We start from the raw sequence: 15,109 nt of genomic DNA, 5'->3' as shown, positions 1-15,109 counted from the left end.
GATTACATTAGCAAACAGGTCGGAGGGGACAGATCAACAAAGTCGGTGTATGCACATCATGTGATGTTACACGTAGATGCTGAGCAAGAATGTCAGCAATGGACAGGGGGATGGAATACAAAACTGAAGCACATGAGATGGAACTGAGTACAGATAAGACAGTGGTCATGGCAGCAAACTGGGGAAATTAGGAGAAGCTGAGAACTGAAATAGAAAGGAAGAAAGTGGAACAGTTTGAATGCTTCAAGTATTTGGGAGGGGTGGTTGAGGAGAAGGGAAGTCTGAATGAAGAGGTCAAAGCTAGAAAGGGGTTGCAGTCAACTGGCATACAGTGTCAGGTGAAGTGTATGACAGAAGAATACCAAAGAATCTGAAAAGTAAGGTGTACAAAACATTGTCGTGACAAGTGCAACTGTATAGTACAGCAAATTGGGCAGTAAAGGCAGAGCAGATGAGGAAGTTGGAGGTGATGGAAATGAAGTGCCCGACACAGGTGCTAGGATGCACACTGTGTGACAGATGAAGAAATAGGATATAAGAGCAGAAGCCAAAGTAGCTCCAGTTGCAGAAAAGATCAAAGAGAACAGATTATGGTGGTTTGGACACGTGCAGAAAAACACAAGACAATCTGGTGAAGAAGATTTGGGACAGAGAGGAAGAAGGTAAGATGAAGTGAGGGCATCCAGCAAAGAGGTGGAAGGACTGTGTAACAGAAGACCTGTGGCAGTCAGGCATGAGTGTTGAAGAAGGCAGGAGTGTGGTGATGAATTCAGAAAGATGGTGACACCCCAACCCCATGCAGAAAATGGGAAAAAGGGGGTTGATGATGATGATGATCTGCTGTGACGTCATCTAAACCTGCCACTTTCTCTGATTTCATTTCCTTATTGCACTTCCAATGACTTCTAGGGTGAGTTCTTCCTCTTTCAACATATGTCCTGCATGTAGCAATACAGCTTCTATGGGGTTTTCTTCATTTATATGTCTTTGGAGGTCCTCCTTCCTTCTACCCTTGAAGTCATCTGACATGGTAAGCAGATATTTGCTAGTAGATGTCCCCTTGCCTAGTAAGCAGATTTTTGCTGGCATCCCTTACGAATGGCATCTGTCAACTATCTTCTTTTTCTATTTTTACCACGCAGCTTAAAAGAGCTTCTTTGTGCCATCTGGTGGCCATTTTTCAGAAGCTTTTTAGAGTTTTTCTGATACCTAAGTCTTTGCTATTGTGAATAGTCTAATAGCATCTTTGTTAGCCCACCAGTATTTCTTCTTAGCCTGGTGCATCTCACACTTATTTCTATACTCCTTTCTTCTGATAGCTTCTTGGATTTCATTCCACTACCAGCTGTCCTTATGTATCTTATTTCCATACAGGCTTGACCACATATCTGCTCTATCATCTTCACACTTGCTGTTTTTACCTGCTGCAATTCCTCTTCTGCCTCCTCTATTTCCTCCTTTTCTTCTTCTTGAGCTGGTAAAGCCTTGAGTATTTTCTTGAACTCCTGTGCTTCTGCTCCAGTCAACTTCCCAGTCTTCAGCTTAGTGTCTGCTGACCTTACAGCTTTCTCCAACCACTGCTTGTAGCTGACTGTGGCCACCAGTGGTTTAAGCTGGGGGGGGCAGCCATTTCACTGGGGATGACTCTGCAATCTTTGATTTGACTCCAATGCCCCTTACTTACTAGAAGGAAGTCTACCTGAGTTGCATGATGACAACTGTTTTATGTGATCTTCTAGCTCACTGTCTTGGTGAGCCACGTGCCGACCACTTTCATGCCACCTGCCAGACAGAAATCTAGAATAACTACTCCTTCATTATTCCTGTTGCCCCAGCCATTGGATTCAGACAATCATCATATCTTTTTTTATCTATTTCGAAGTAAGCATTTAGACTATCCATTAACAAGACTAACTCACTGTGCCCTGCTGTATCAGAAGTCCTACAGCTACTGGCTGTATGCTTTCTTTTCCTCACCCTCACAACCCTGCTGTGGAGAACTGGCTCAGACCATGATTACCGCTCTTCTTTTATAATGGATTCTAAATGCTATGACTGTGAATGAATTTAATGCTATCTCTCACTGTCTCCATAAGAGTCTCTCTCTCTCTCTCTCTCGCTCTCTCTATGTCTCTCTCTCTCTCTCTGTCTCTCTCACCACAATTTCCACACAATTTCTAGTCTGCCCCCCCCCCCCCAAGTACTAGATTCTGGACCCAGGCAAAGAGATTTTGCTTTACTGCCCTTTTGCCTTGCCTTCTTGATGCACAGAATGTGCAGCCATCTCCTTATCATCCATGTCTTTCACTTACACGCTGCATCTAAACAGTTAACTTATATTAAGCATAGTAATCCTAAGTTCAGTCTTTACAGGCTATGTGGTTTTACATGCAGCTTTCACTCAGCACAGCTATTCTAAGTAACCTTGGTATCTGTATACTGGCTGGGCTGGCCAGTAGCTTACTGATCCAGGGCTGCTGGACTATTTGGCAGATGCAAATTGTACAATAAGGGCACATAGACCCCTTCCATCATTAGCATGGGTCCCTGGTGTAGGTAAAGTCCCCAGCTTACTTAACACTGACAAATACCCATGCCCCTTTTTGATAATATTATTTGGCATGACTAAATCACTTAGAAACATTTTTTGCACCAAACATTGACATTTTACACAGTTTGTGGTCCATATTTTCCTAGCTAGAGGATACTATGCATAACAGCTAATGTCTAAAGCAGTTTGTCCACACAGCTATTCCCCCTAGGTACCACCTAGAGTATGTACTGCTGGCCATAACTCCATTTAATTTTGGATAAATTCTGTCTGAATACCTCTGAACCTCAACTGGGAGTGTCTGGTCTGTTTCCTGTGCATTCCATCCTTAGCACTGAAACACACAGCATGTGTTTAATAGGAGAGTTCCTTCAATGACACAAGGAGAACATGCAAGCTCCATGGAGACAATGACCAGAGCTCAGGATCAAACCCTGAATATGTTTGTTAGGTCTGTCCTCAATCTGGCAGATCCCAAGGGTGGTTTAGTATGTCCTCCAATATTCCTCTAGAGTCTTGGTCAGAGTCAGAGTTCTTTATTTTAGATTTTTATGCATTAAATATGATTGTTAATAGTCTGTGACCAGCAACTTGTGGATTTGATCTTTGCCTGTCTAGACTGGTTGTGGCCAGCCTTGATGTAGTACATCCAATAATTTATAGAATCTTGATACGATCTCTGAAGGAAGGGATTTTTCTTTTTGCCTTGAAGAAAAGACTGGCAATCCTGTCCCTCAAGAAACCATCTCTCTATCCGAATAAATAATTATTTCTCAATCTCTAACCTACCATTTGTAGACAAGATTATTATGAAAGTTGTTTATTAGCAGCTAATAACCAATCTCCATGTTAGTGGACTCATGGATCCCTTTCCTTCAGGCTTTTGTCCTCACCATAGTACTGAACTTGCTCTATTCAAAGTAGTTACTCATTCTTTATAGTGAGATACCAGAGGCACTACATAGTGCTGGCCACCCTGGACCTCTCCTCTTCTTTTGACATTGTGGATCATGGCATCTTAATAGACCATTTACATTCTTACTGTGGAACTTCAGAGACAGTTCTTGACTGTTTTAATTCTTACTTGTCAAATCATACACATAAGGTCTGTCCTGGACTAAACCAATCTTCAGCCTACCATCTAGACTGTGGGATTCCACAAGGTTCTATATTGGGCCCTCTTTTATTCAAAGTGTATATGCTTCCATTCAGAGATCTACTGAGGAAAAGAGGGTTAGCGTATCATAGCTGCTCAGAAGACATCCATACTTATTTGTCTTTCCCTAAAAATGAGAGGGGCTGTATTACTTCTCTGACTGACAATCTTGATGCTATATATGCATGGCTTAATTTAAATAATTTAAAGTTGAACACTTCTAAAACTGAGACCATTGCAGTTCATGCAACTCTGAGAGATTTGCTTGTTCCTCCATTACTAAACTACATATTGTATGGAAGAAATAAACTTTTGAATTTTCTCAAAAGGTGTGTAACCCATGAGAATTATTATAGACTCATAACTGACATTTAGGAAGCAGGTGTCATAGGTTCATAGAAGGTTACTAGGCTAATGGCCCCGGGGCCCTTTCAAGCCTAGCCATGAGTTTATCCCCCAAAAAGAAACCTCAGTCAACACCTGTTGCCCTTGTCAATGAGGGACATAAGTGGAACCCCTGGGAAAAATGTGTGGTTTCCCATCTGTGAAGGCTTCCAGCCTAGCCAGATAGAATTTTGTAAATAATTCTATGTCATTGTAAATATTAATGTAATCCACAGGCTTGTTAATGTAAAGAGAACTATATGTTAAGATTAAACTATATGTTGTACTGAGCTTCAAAAATGTAACTACAGTGCACCCTGCTGGAAGAAAGCTGATAAGTCAAGCATTTTATGACTGTCTGATCTCCAGCTTAGAGACAGGATGTTTGGACTAAGAAATTATTTCTGTTGTGTTAATTTAAGAGGTAATTACTAAGGTTTTACATGTAAAATGTCTTTTACTGCTGTGGCTTTCTGCAGGTGCAGATTACAAAAGAAATGTAAACTTTGAGTTTCTGTTAGCCTAAATCAGAACCGTTAAGAATGATGTAATCTGAAATGACTCAGCAGTACTGTGTTATCAATTTAAGGAGGGAAAGAAAGGAGCACATTTTTGATTTTGTCTGAACCTGAACACATCAGCTCACCAGCACTTTGCCTTTGCTTGCTTTGTAAGTAAGGTATTTATTTAAAACAGTGATTTCTCTTAGAGTTAGATAGAAATTTAGCCAGATTAGTCTAGCTGTTTTCTATATTTATGTCAGACTATCCTACAATATTATTTGAAAGGTTTCCTGTGATCTCTGAACTCTGTAACGTCATTGTATTGAAGTAATAAGATCTGTTTTGTGTTTTTATTATTTATTATTAAACATTTTTAACTTTTCAACTGTGGCTGTTTTGTGTAAAGGTAATTTAAGCTCTTAGAGTACATTGCATGTATCTGGTGATACTTCAAAGCCACTCCAATAGCTTTAGCCCTGGGTCACACTTACTAATTGGATAACAGTAATATTAAACAGTAAAATTGGTCACCCTTTGGGAAGGGCCTTATTAGCGGCTGATAAGCCTAGTTGGTGGCAATGATTACTACCTTATAGCCTGGCCAGAGGAGGCATAGCTAGAGAACCTGTGTTAGCCTTCCCCAGGAGTGTATGTGTGTTTGTATATAACTCATATCTCAAAGTGTATGCGTGAGTCAGCTACTTGGGCAGGGACATGAAGCATTGGTTGGACACAGAGGGTACTGGAGGTTTTGCCTTGACTACTCGACTGAGATATGAACCCTATAGCTATGTCAGTGGGAAGTCTTATTGGGGATCTGAACAGAAAGGGAGAAACCAGCCCCAGACTGACTGTGATCTCTGTGTGCTCTTAAGTGAAATTATACTTTACTGTGTGTGTAATTGTCATCCTTCCCAATGTGCACGTCCCTCACTGGTGTTAGTAGTGAGGATTGAGGCTCCTTGATTACTGGGCTAGTGCATGGGTGCCACATCATCCACTCATCAAGGTTGCACTTGAAGAGGGTCAGTGTGGTACTCTATTTGACATGTATGAGAAGTCTATTCCAGAGAAGGGGCAGCCTCTGGGAGACAAAGCTGTCTCTCCAGCAGGTTTTGTTGATGTTGCATATTAGATTTAAGCTTTCTGAGTGGGTAATAGAGGAGGAGTTAGACTTATGGATATGGAGCATCTCTAGTAGGGCAGGGTCCGATATTGCCTTGTAGGTGAGACACAGATCACCTGTAAGCAATCTGTACGATACCAAGTAGAGTGATATTGATTTGAGCCTGGCTGCACAGGACAGGTGTTGGAGGTTATGGATTCTCTCTGTGAGGTATTTCTGTGGCCTTTCCAGTTGATGCAGGTATTTGGAGAGGTACATACCAAACAGGAACTTATACTTAATTATTGGCCTAATGAGGGAGGAGTACAGACAGGTAATAACCTGTCAGTTGTTGTAAAGTGTTCTTGCTTACAGCTGAAGAATATATACAGGATTAAACACATTACACCTCAATCTGATCTCTTAACTGTTGCTCATACTATGGTCTTTTCTAGACTGGGGTACTGTAATGTCCTAGGACTGGGACTACCTAACACTGAGTTGGATCATTTACAAATGGTGCAGAATTCAGTTAGTTAATACTACTGATGGGTACTTTACATTACCATCATATTACACCAGTTCTTTATAGCCTTTGTTGGATCCCAGTCCATTACAAGATTGTCTTTAAGATCTTGGTGTTAGTATATTTGTCCATTCATGACTTAGGTCCCGATTATCTGAAGAAGCTTATTGAACCTACCACCATGTAAAGTTTTTATGTTTATTCTCTGAGGGACTGCTGGTGGTCCCATAGATGAACTTAGAAACCTCTTGTTTCTGTTCATTTAATTATCAGGCTCCTCATCTGTGGAACTCACTCCCTCAGTAGTTTTGGGAGTGACTGACACTTGCTGGCTTTAGACAGGGGTTAAAAACTTATTTGCTTGATTTATCATACAATAAATATGGATGCTGTCTTATCACTTTTCTGCTATTGTTTTTTGTTATATGTTGGTAAATTTTAAATTATAATGGTGCTTTGGCTGTTAAACAACTTTAATAAACTTGAACTTGTGTACTTGAGATGAAGATAGAATAGTTGTATAAAATCTTACCATAACCACAGATGTCCTTCTCTTCTATGTTGCAGTATTCTTTACATATGGGTAGTATTCCACTACTCAACCTGACGTCTGGCTTGTATACAAAAGCTTCAAGCTACTGCCTGTACATGGAACATTGCACATAGGCACCTAGAACATAGAACGGTATATACTATTCAAAGATAGTGGTTCCGCTGCCATTCCTTGTTGTGTAAATGCTCAGCGTTACACTGTAAACACCATTTCTAAATAGTCTGGCTGTATTCCTGCACTGTCCTTTGCATAGTGGTTTCATTTCAAGTAAATTGTATTGAATTGTACTGTGTAAACGCTTGGCGTTAATCCGTAAATGCCATACCTAAACAGCGTGGCTGTAGTCCAGCCCTATCCTCTTTTTTCATAGTGGTTTCTCCTGAGTGAACTGCATTGAAACCTCTAAAGGAATACATTTGAAACTGTATTGTTGCTTTCTTTTTTTTTTCTGACAATACCTCGCTAATATAGCGTCTTGGTTATACTGACTTGTGGAACTTGCTTTATATGTACATATCTGCTGTTTAAAGGTACTTTCTGATTTATAATGTTCTCATGCACAATACAACAGTTGTAAGTTTCATCTATACCAAATAAGCATTGTTTGTTTAGTGCCCGTGTTTTCCTACCTGCATTCATGCTGCTTATTGCCTGCTTTTGAGCAACATTACCTTACCTTATCATTGTAAACTGCAAATTGTTTCTGCACATATCTGAGTAATATTTGTTGTAGATGTGCGACATTACTCTGATTGTACTGAATGCCTATCTGACTCCACAACTGGTAATGTCTGTTTTCCTCTTCTCCTTTTGTTAGTTTTGCATGTGTAGAATAGCAACCAATTTGCCTAGGTGATTACATATCTCACTACCTAGTCTTACTACCTAACTTGCCTTAAACTTTCTGTTTAATTTTCCTCTTGTTTCTTTCTCCAGTTATATTTCCCAGCTGTCCTACCTGCTCAGATTGTCCTCCTGTGGAATATTGTCCTATTCATCGCTGACCATCAACCTAAACCCACCTTTCAATTAAGGTCCTTCCCTTAACTGAGGACTTGAACTAATTTCTACTCCCTGTGCATCAATCTCCCCAACAAAGGAAGTATGTGTTTTTAAACTGTATCAGTCCCTCTAAGAAAAGATACTATGCATTTTTAAACTGCAGTTTGTACAAAATTTCAATTTGCTCAAATACTCCAAGTTCTCTGTACACTCCATACCTAGGACAACCAGCAGCCTGACCACCAACCAAAGCCTGTCTATTCTACAACTTGCATACCTTCTCCTCTAATGCCCCCTGTTTAACTTAACATTCTTCCCATCATATTTCCTAGACCTGCTCTCTCCTTAAGAAGCTATTTCTCACTATATATCCTTGTCCACTAGGTGGCACCCTTCTCTCAGACCTATCCCACTGTCTTAGGCTTGCAGTTTTCACTACGTGTAGAACAGCAGCCCCTCTATCTTTCTTCTACCTGTACTCTACTTCACTTATTCTACCCTGCCCTCTATCCCTACCACCTAGGCTCCTACCTCCTACCATCCCTCTCAGACTTACCTTTCCAACCAGCGCTCCACTGATTGTTTTTCTAGGCTCACTCCTTCAGTGGCTCTACCCGCTCCGTTCGCCCTACGGGCTCACTCTGCTCCCCTACCCTACCCCCAATTTCCACCCACCCCCACTGCTCTTACCTTTATCCCCCACCTTGAATCTCCTTGCCTTCCCCATAGCCAATCCCAACCTATACCACTCCCCTCCCAGCTTCCATTCAATTTGAAACCCCACCCCTTCCCCTCCCTCTTCAACCTATAATCTCAGCCACACTCCTCTTCCTTTCTCTCTAATCTTTCTCCTACTACCCTATTTCCTCTTCTACAACTTACTCTACTCTAATTTAGCATGGCTTTTCCGCTTCAACAAACATCCCTCACATCACCTATATGCATTATACTCCTCCTTACTATCTATAATGCAGCCTCCTACTCCTCTTCCATGCTACCACCCTCCTTCCCCCTCCCCTCCTCCTCTACTCTCTCCCAACCCTACCCAATGACCCTCCACTTTTACTACATAGCCTCCTCCCTATTCCAACCCAACCCTCTTCACTATTTTAGACTAAAACTCTTCCCCATTTCTCTAAAGCCTCCTGCAACCAAACCAAAACTGCTTCTCCCTCTAACTGTATATCACAATCCAAAGGTTCTCCTCTACTCCCCTTCTATTTGGCTTGCTCTAGCAGGAGACATACATCCCAACCCTGGACCCACAACTAGTAATAATCCCCCCCCCATCAAATAGAACCAACCACAAATACCTTAACCTCATTACCATTAATGCCCAGAGTCTAAAAAACAAAATTACAAACGTTCATGCTTGGTTAAATCACACTAAACCAGATATAGTAGCAGCCTCGGAAACATGGCTAAAACCCCACATTACTAACTCTGAAATCATACCCACTGGCTTTCAAGCTCTTAGATTTGACCAACTAAACAAAAATGGAGGTGGAGTAGCCTTAATCTATAATAGTCTACTGAACCTCTGTCCTTTCCAGCATCCCATTCCCCAGTTCAACAATGCTGAACTAGTCATAGGAATCCTCAAACTGAATAACTATAAAAATGTCTGTACTATGGCCATCTATATTCCCCCTGGGGACAACACTTCCACCCTAGAAAACATTCTCTCATGGGCCTCAACTAACATTAAACTGGAGACTTATATTCTAGGTGATGTCAACATTGACTGGAATAAAATTAATAACAGTAATCCCACTCTATCTATCAACCTATGTAATTTTATCCAAGTAATAAACGACATTATCAGATCCAACAAAAATAACCCCCCAGGATCCATCCTGGACTGGATCTTAGTCTCCCACCCTAATAAGATCTCAGACTCTGGTATACTTCCACACACAATGTCTGACCATATCCCAGCCTTCATTCACCGAGCTGCCCAACACTCCCCTCTCCAACACCAATATGCCCACACCCACAACCTCACTAACTTTAACTCTTCTATATTCTCTGAAACCCTTAAGCTAACAAATTGGGATACCCTAAAAACACTTCCACTAGATCAAGCTGTAGAAGTCTTCAATACTACCTTCCTCAAAATCCTAAACTCCCAAGCCCCACCTCGAACAAAACGCATAAAATACAACTCTGCCCCATGGCTATCAAAGGACACAAAATCACATATGCTACAAAGAGACAAAATTTGAAAACTCTACAACAGAAATAAACTCCCTGCTACCCTCCTTCAATATAGGCAACTCTGCAATCTAACCAAAAAGCTTATCTCAAACGATAAAAAGTCTTACTACACCAAACTACAATCTACCCACTCCAAAAGTCCAAAACAATTCTGGAACTCCATCAACTCTCTTCTGCACCCAGGTTGTAAATCCAATCCCTGTCCCGACAACAATAAAACAGACACAGAAATTGCAACTCTTTTCAACTCCTTCTTTACTAACTCCATAGCCGAACTCACAAAGACCTTCCCCAACTGCTTACCCTCCCACACCCCCTCATTCCACTTCCTTCTCCTCTCTCCACTCTCACACTACTAATCCTCCTCCCACTTTCTATCTAAAACCTGTCTCTACCTCCTGTATCAAAAAGCTTCTTTCCAAACTTAAGCCATGCTCCAATGCCCCCGACAATATTCCATCACTCTATCTCAAGCTTGCTGCAGACGGGATTGCCATCCCCATCAGCATTCTCATCAATAGATCTATCCAGGAATCTTATGTTCCCAAATTATGGTGAGCCACCTAAATCTTACCCCTACATAAAGGGGGCAAAAATAATTCCATATCTAATTTTCGCCCAATAGCCATTCTTTCCCCAATTTCCAAAGTTCTTGAAAAATGTATCCACCTACAACTCATGCCTCATCTCCTCAATAACCAGCTCCTCTCTCGTACTCATCACGGCTTCCGTCCTGGCCACAGTACTATAACTGCTCTCATCTCCTTCTTAGACATTGTTAATCACGCACGCGACTCCGGTGAAATTGTCTCCACTGTCCTACTGGACCTATGCAAGGCATTTGACACTATATCCCTTACACACCTCCTCAACCATCTCTCCAACCTCAATCTCTCCCTAGAATCACTCTCATGGTTCAAAAGTTATCTCTTTAACAGATCCCAAGCTGTGAATTGGCAAACTGGTACCTCAACCTTTCTACCTACCCCTACCGGAGTGCTTCAAGGTTCTATACGCGGACCTATACTTTTCAATGTATTCATCAATAATTTTCACTCAGCTATTCCAAACATTGAAATAGTGCAATATGCTGACAACTCCAATCTAATCTGCTCTGCCCTTAGCATTCACGAGCTCCAGACCAAAACCCAGCTGGCCTTCTCAACTACTGAGAACTGGATGCTACAAAACCATCTCTCCCTTAATGCCACCAAATCTAAAATCATTCTCTTTTCTCCTACTAAGCCCCCCCCCCCCGACAAGCAATCTTTTAAGATCACCAGCCATACCCACTCTTCTATTGAAGTAGTTCCTTTTGCCAAACTTCTTGGGGTTACCATTGATGAACACCTGAAATTCAATACTCATGTACAACTAAATATTAAAAAAACACATCAGAAGCTCGGTATGCTATACAGAAATGCACACTTTCTCTCCACAGCTACAAGACAAACCCTCGCCTCCACCTACCTTCTCCCATCTCTATTATATGGTGCTCCACTCCTAACCAACTTCTCAGCTTCCACCTCCTCTAAACTAGAAATTTGCTACAACAAAATCACCAAATTTGCCTCTAAATCCTCTCACTCCACCCACCATTGCACCCCTCTCCGCAGCCTTCAGTGGCTAGAACTTCCTAATCATCTTGACTTTCTTCAACTAACTACTGCCAACAAACTAATCTTTAAACCCACTGCTTGCCCTGCTCTAACTCATATCTTGCCTTCCTACACACCACTCAGACCCCTAAAATCAGCCCACCAAAATTTACTTTCAGTACACAAACCTAAACGACCCCCAGGCCAATCTCTCCTTTCTTATTCTATAGCAAAAAAATGGAACTCTCTCCCTCCCCTGATAAGAAACACTACAGACTCTGAACACTTCAAATCCCTACTCCACACCCACCTTTCCCTAAAATGGAAATGTAATTGCATTCTTCCAACCTAAATCCCACTAATTGTCTTCCAGACCTGACCTCATCAAAACCCCTCTACTTCCTGCTGTTCACTCCTCCCCACCCTCAGCTTCTTTCTAATAACAAATTCCCCTCTATATACACTCTTTATAAATGCTGTATATTTGTTCCCTCTCCTCTCTCTGCAAATAACTCTTCCTACTATTCAACCCTTTGACCTTGAATTGAAAGGGAATCCTCCTCTAGCTCTTCTTCTTTTCCTATACCTGTCTTTTCTAAGCAATTTGTACCAATGTGTTATTCCTTGCTTGCCTGTTTATTTGTTGGTGTATAAATTCATTGCTTGCTTGTTTAATATTTTATCTGTGTAATTGTTTTTAATGTGGAGCTTTTTACCTGTTTAATTGTTATGTATAATTTTCATTGCTTGCTTGTTTTAATTGTTTTATCTGTGAAATTGTTTTTAATGTGGAGATTTTCTCCCCGGGCCTCACTGAAAATGGGCCCTTTGAGCCCGGTAGACCTCCCCGGTTATCAAACTGGAAATAAATAAATAAATAAATAAATAAATAAATAAACATCAGCCATAAAGGGGACATCCGCATGTACAATCCTCAGAATAAAGCAGCCCCATGAGGAAAACTCCCAAGGGAGACTTTTAAGACAGTAATTCAAATAATGAGCAAGATGTAGGCAGAAGGCTGGTCGGACAGAATACTGCAACATAGAAGAGAAGGACATCTATGGTTATGGTAAGATTTTACATAACTATTCCATGTCCTTCTATTCAATGTTGTAGTATTCTTTACATATGGGAGAGTGCAAAAGCTGAAAGTGAACCATGGAAGGGGGAAGGAACAGAGAGATCAAGCAGAATCATTTTCCAGAAATCCATGCAGGATTGCTCTGGCAAACCCTGGTCTGGCCCTAGAAATATTATCCAACTTGTAATGTTTTGTAAGGGTATAAACAGAATATCAAGTGGCTGCTTCCAAAATGGATTGAGTTTCCAAACTCCTGAAGAAAGCCCCTGAGGATGCAACTGATCTAGTGGAATGGGCCTTAACAGAAGAGAATAAGGATTTCCCATGAAAATGACAGCAAAACACAATGGCCTTAGAAATTCATAAAGAGATAGTTTGCTTAGAAACAGGCAAACCCAGAGCCCTTGGATGGAAGGATACAAATAGTGGATCAGATTTGCTGATAGACTTAGTTTTGTCAAGATAGAATCTAAGCTGTCTATGCACATCTAGGGAATGCAAAATTCTCTCGCTAGGAGACTGTGGAGATGGGAAAAAAGTAGGCAATTGAACAGCTTGATTTAAGGAAAGATCATTGACCACTTTAGGCATAAAGGATGGATTAGTTCTCAAAGAAACTCTGTCTTTATGGAAAACTAGGAATGGTGGTGAAACCATCAATGTCTGGATCTCATAAACCCTTCTGGCAGAGGTAATAGCTACCAGAACTACTGTTTTCAAAGTGCAAAACTTTAGAGAAGCAGAGGCTGCTGGTTCAAAAGGGGCCTGAGACAACTTCTCCAGGACAAAGTTAAGATCTCAAGGAGGCAGAACTTGTATCCTGGGAAGATTTATGTGTAGGACACCTTTTAGGAAAAGCTTAACTTCCAGCCTGGAAGTCAATGGAGGAGAAAGGGGGAGGCAAGCAGACAAGGCAGAACAGTGGACCTTAATAGAAGAATAAGAAAGATCACTGTTAAGTAACTCACACAGGTAAGATAAAACCAAAGGAGTATCCACTGGGGGTCCTTTTACCTTTTTTGGCACCAGATAGAAAATCTTGTATACTTTGACATGTAAGATTTCTGAGTACTGGGTTTCCTGACTGCCTGCAAAACCCGAAGCACATCCTTAGAAAAAAGGTACCTAAAAGGAATTAAAAGTTAATCACCCATAAGGTCAAGTGAAGAATTTACAGCTGTGGGTGAATTAGAGATCCCATGTCCTGAGTGAGGAGGTCCATATAGTGAGGCTTGGAGGGATGGCCCTTGGCTAACTGCAGAGCAAGAGGGAACCAAAGCTGTCTTGGCCGAAAGATTTTTTGTTTCTCCTGCTGAATTTTCAACAGGACATTCTGAATCAAAGGAAAGGGGGGCGATGCATAAAGAAACATCCCCTTCCATGAAAATGACAGGGCATCCACCTTCCAGGTCTGAGGGTGAGGGACCCTGGCAGAGAAAAGAGGAAGTTGTCTGTTCTGAGGGGAGGCAAATAAATAGATCCATCTCTGGAGTACCCCACTGGAGAACTAGATCCAGGAACACATCCCTGTGAAGTATCCACTCATGTGATTGTGTCATGGATCTGGTTAATACATCTACCACTGAGTTCTGAGCCGAAAGAAGGTACACTGAATGCAATGAGACTTTGCACTGAACAGCCAACTTCCATGCTTTGATGGCTAAGCAACACAGAAGATAGGATTTTGTATGCCCCTGCTTGTTGATGGACCAAAAGACCATAGTGTTTTCTGTGAGGATCTTGAGGGGTCCGGAAGAAACATAGGGTGAAAGGCGTGTGTAAGGTTAGAATCAGTGCCCTAATTTCCCTGATACTGATGTATTCTTTCCTCTGAGAGGGGGACCAAAGGCCCTGAACTTTTGTGGAAGCAAAGCTTGCTCCCCATCCTAAGTCTGAGGCATCTGTAAAAATGTCCTGAACTGGTTGAGGAATTTGAAGGGGTAACCTGGGATTCAGACTGAGTTGCTGCATCCACTGGCCTAGCTCTATTTTCAAACAGGGAAGAAGAGGAATGGCAGTCTCCAAGGGATGAGCAAGCTGGAACCAGACTGTTTTTAGAAACCACTGGAAATTCCTCATGTGAAGTTCTGCAAAAGGCAACATGGGAATTGTGGAGGCCATGAACCCAAAAAGTCTCAGGAACTCCCTAGTAGTGATGGTGGAAAGAGTCAAAAGTGATTCCATGAAAGCTATGAGAGATGGAGCTTTATCTGAAGGAAGAAATACCATCATCAAGTCTGTCCTAAGCCTACACCCCAGAAAAATGACATCCTGACTGACTGATGGAGTAGATTTTTTGTAATTTATTGTGAACCCCAAACCTTGCAGAAAAGGAATAGCTAGATTTAGGTGTTGAAGCAGAAAACATAGACTGCTGGCCAGAAAAAGCAGGTCTTCCAAGTAAGGGTAAACTTGAAGACCTTTTAATTT

Source organism: Protopterus annectens, chromosome 1.part2 (assembly GCF_019279795.1).
Source record: "Protopterus annectens isolate FY-2018-M chromosome 1.part2, PAN1.0, whole genome shotgun sequence".
In the NCBI taxonomy this organism is placed as follows: Eukaryota; Metazoa; Chordata; order Ceratodontiformes; family Protopteridae; genus Protopterus; species Protopterus annectens.
This window is presented reverse-complemented; position numbering follows the sequence as displayed.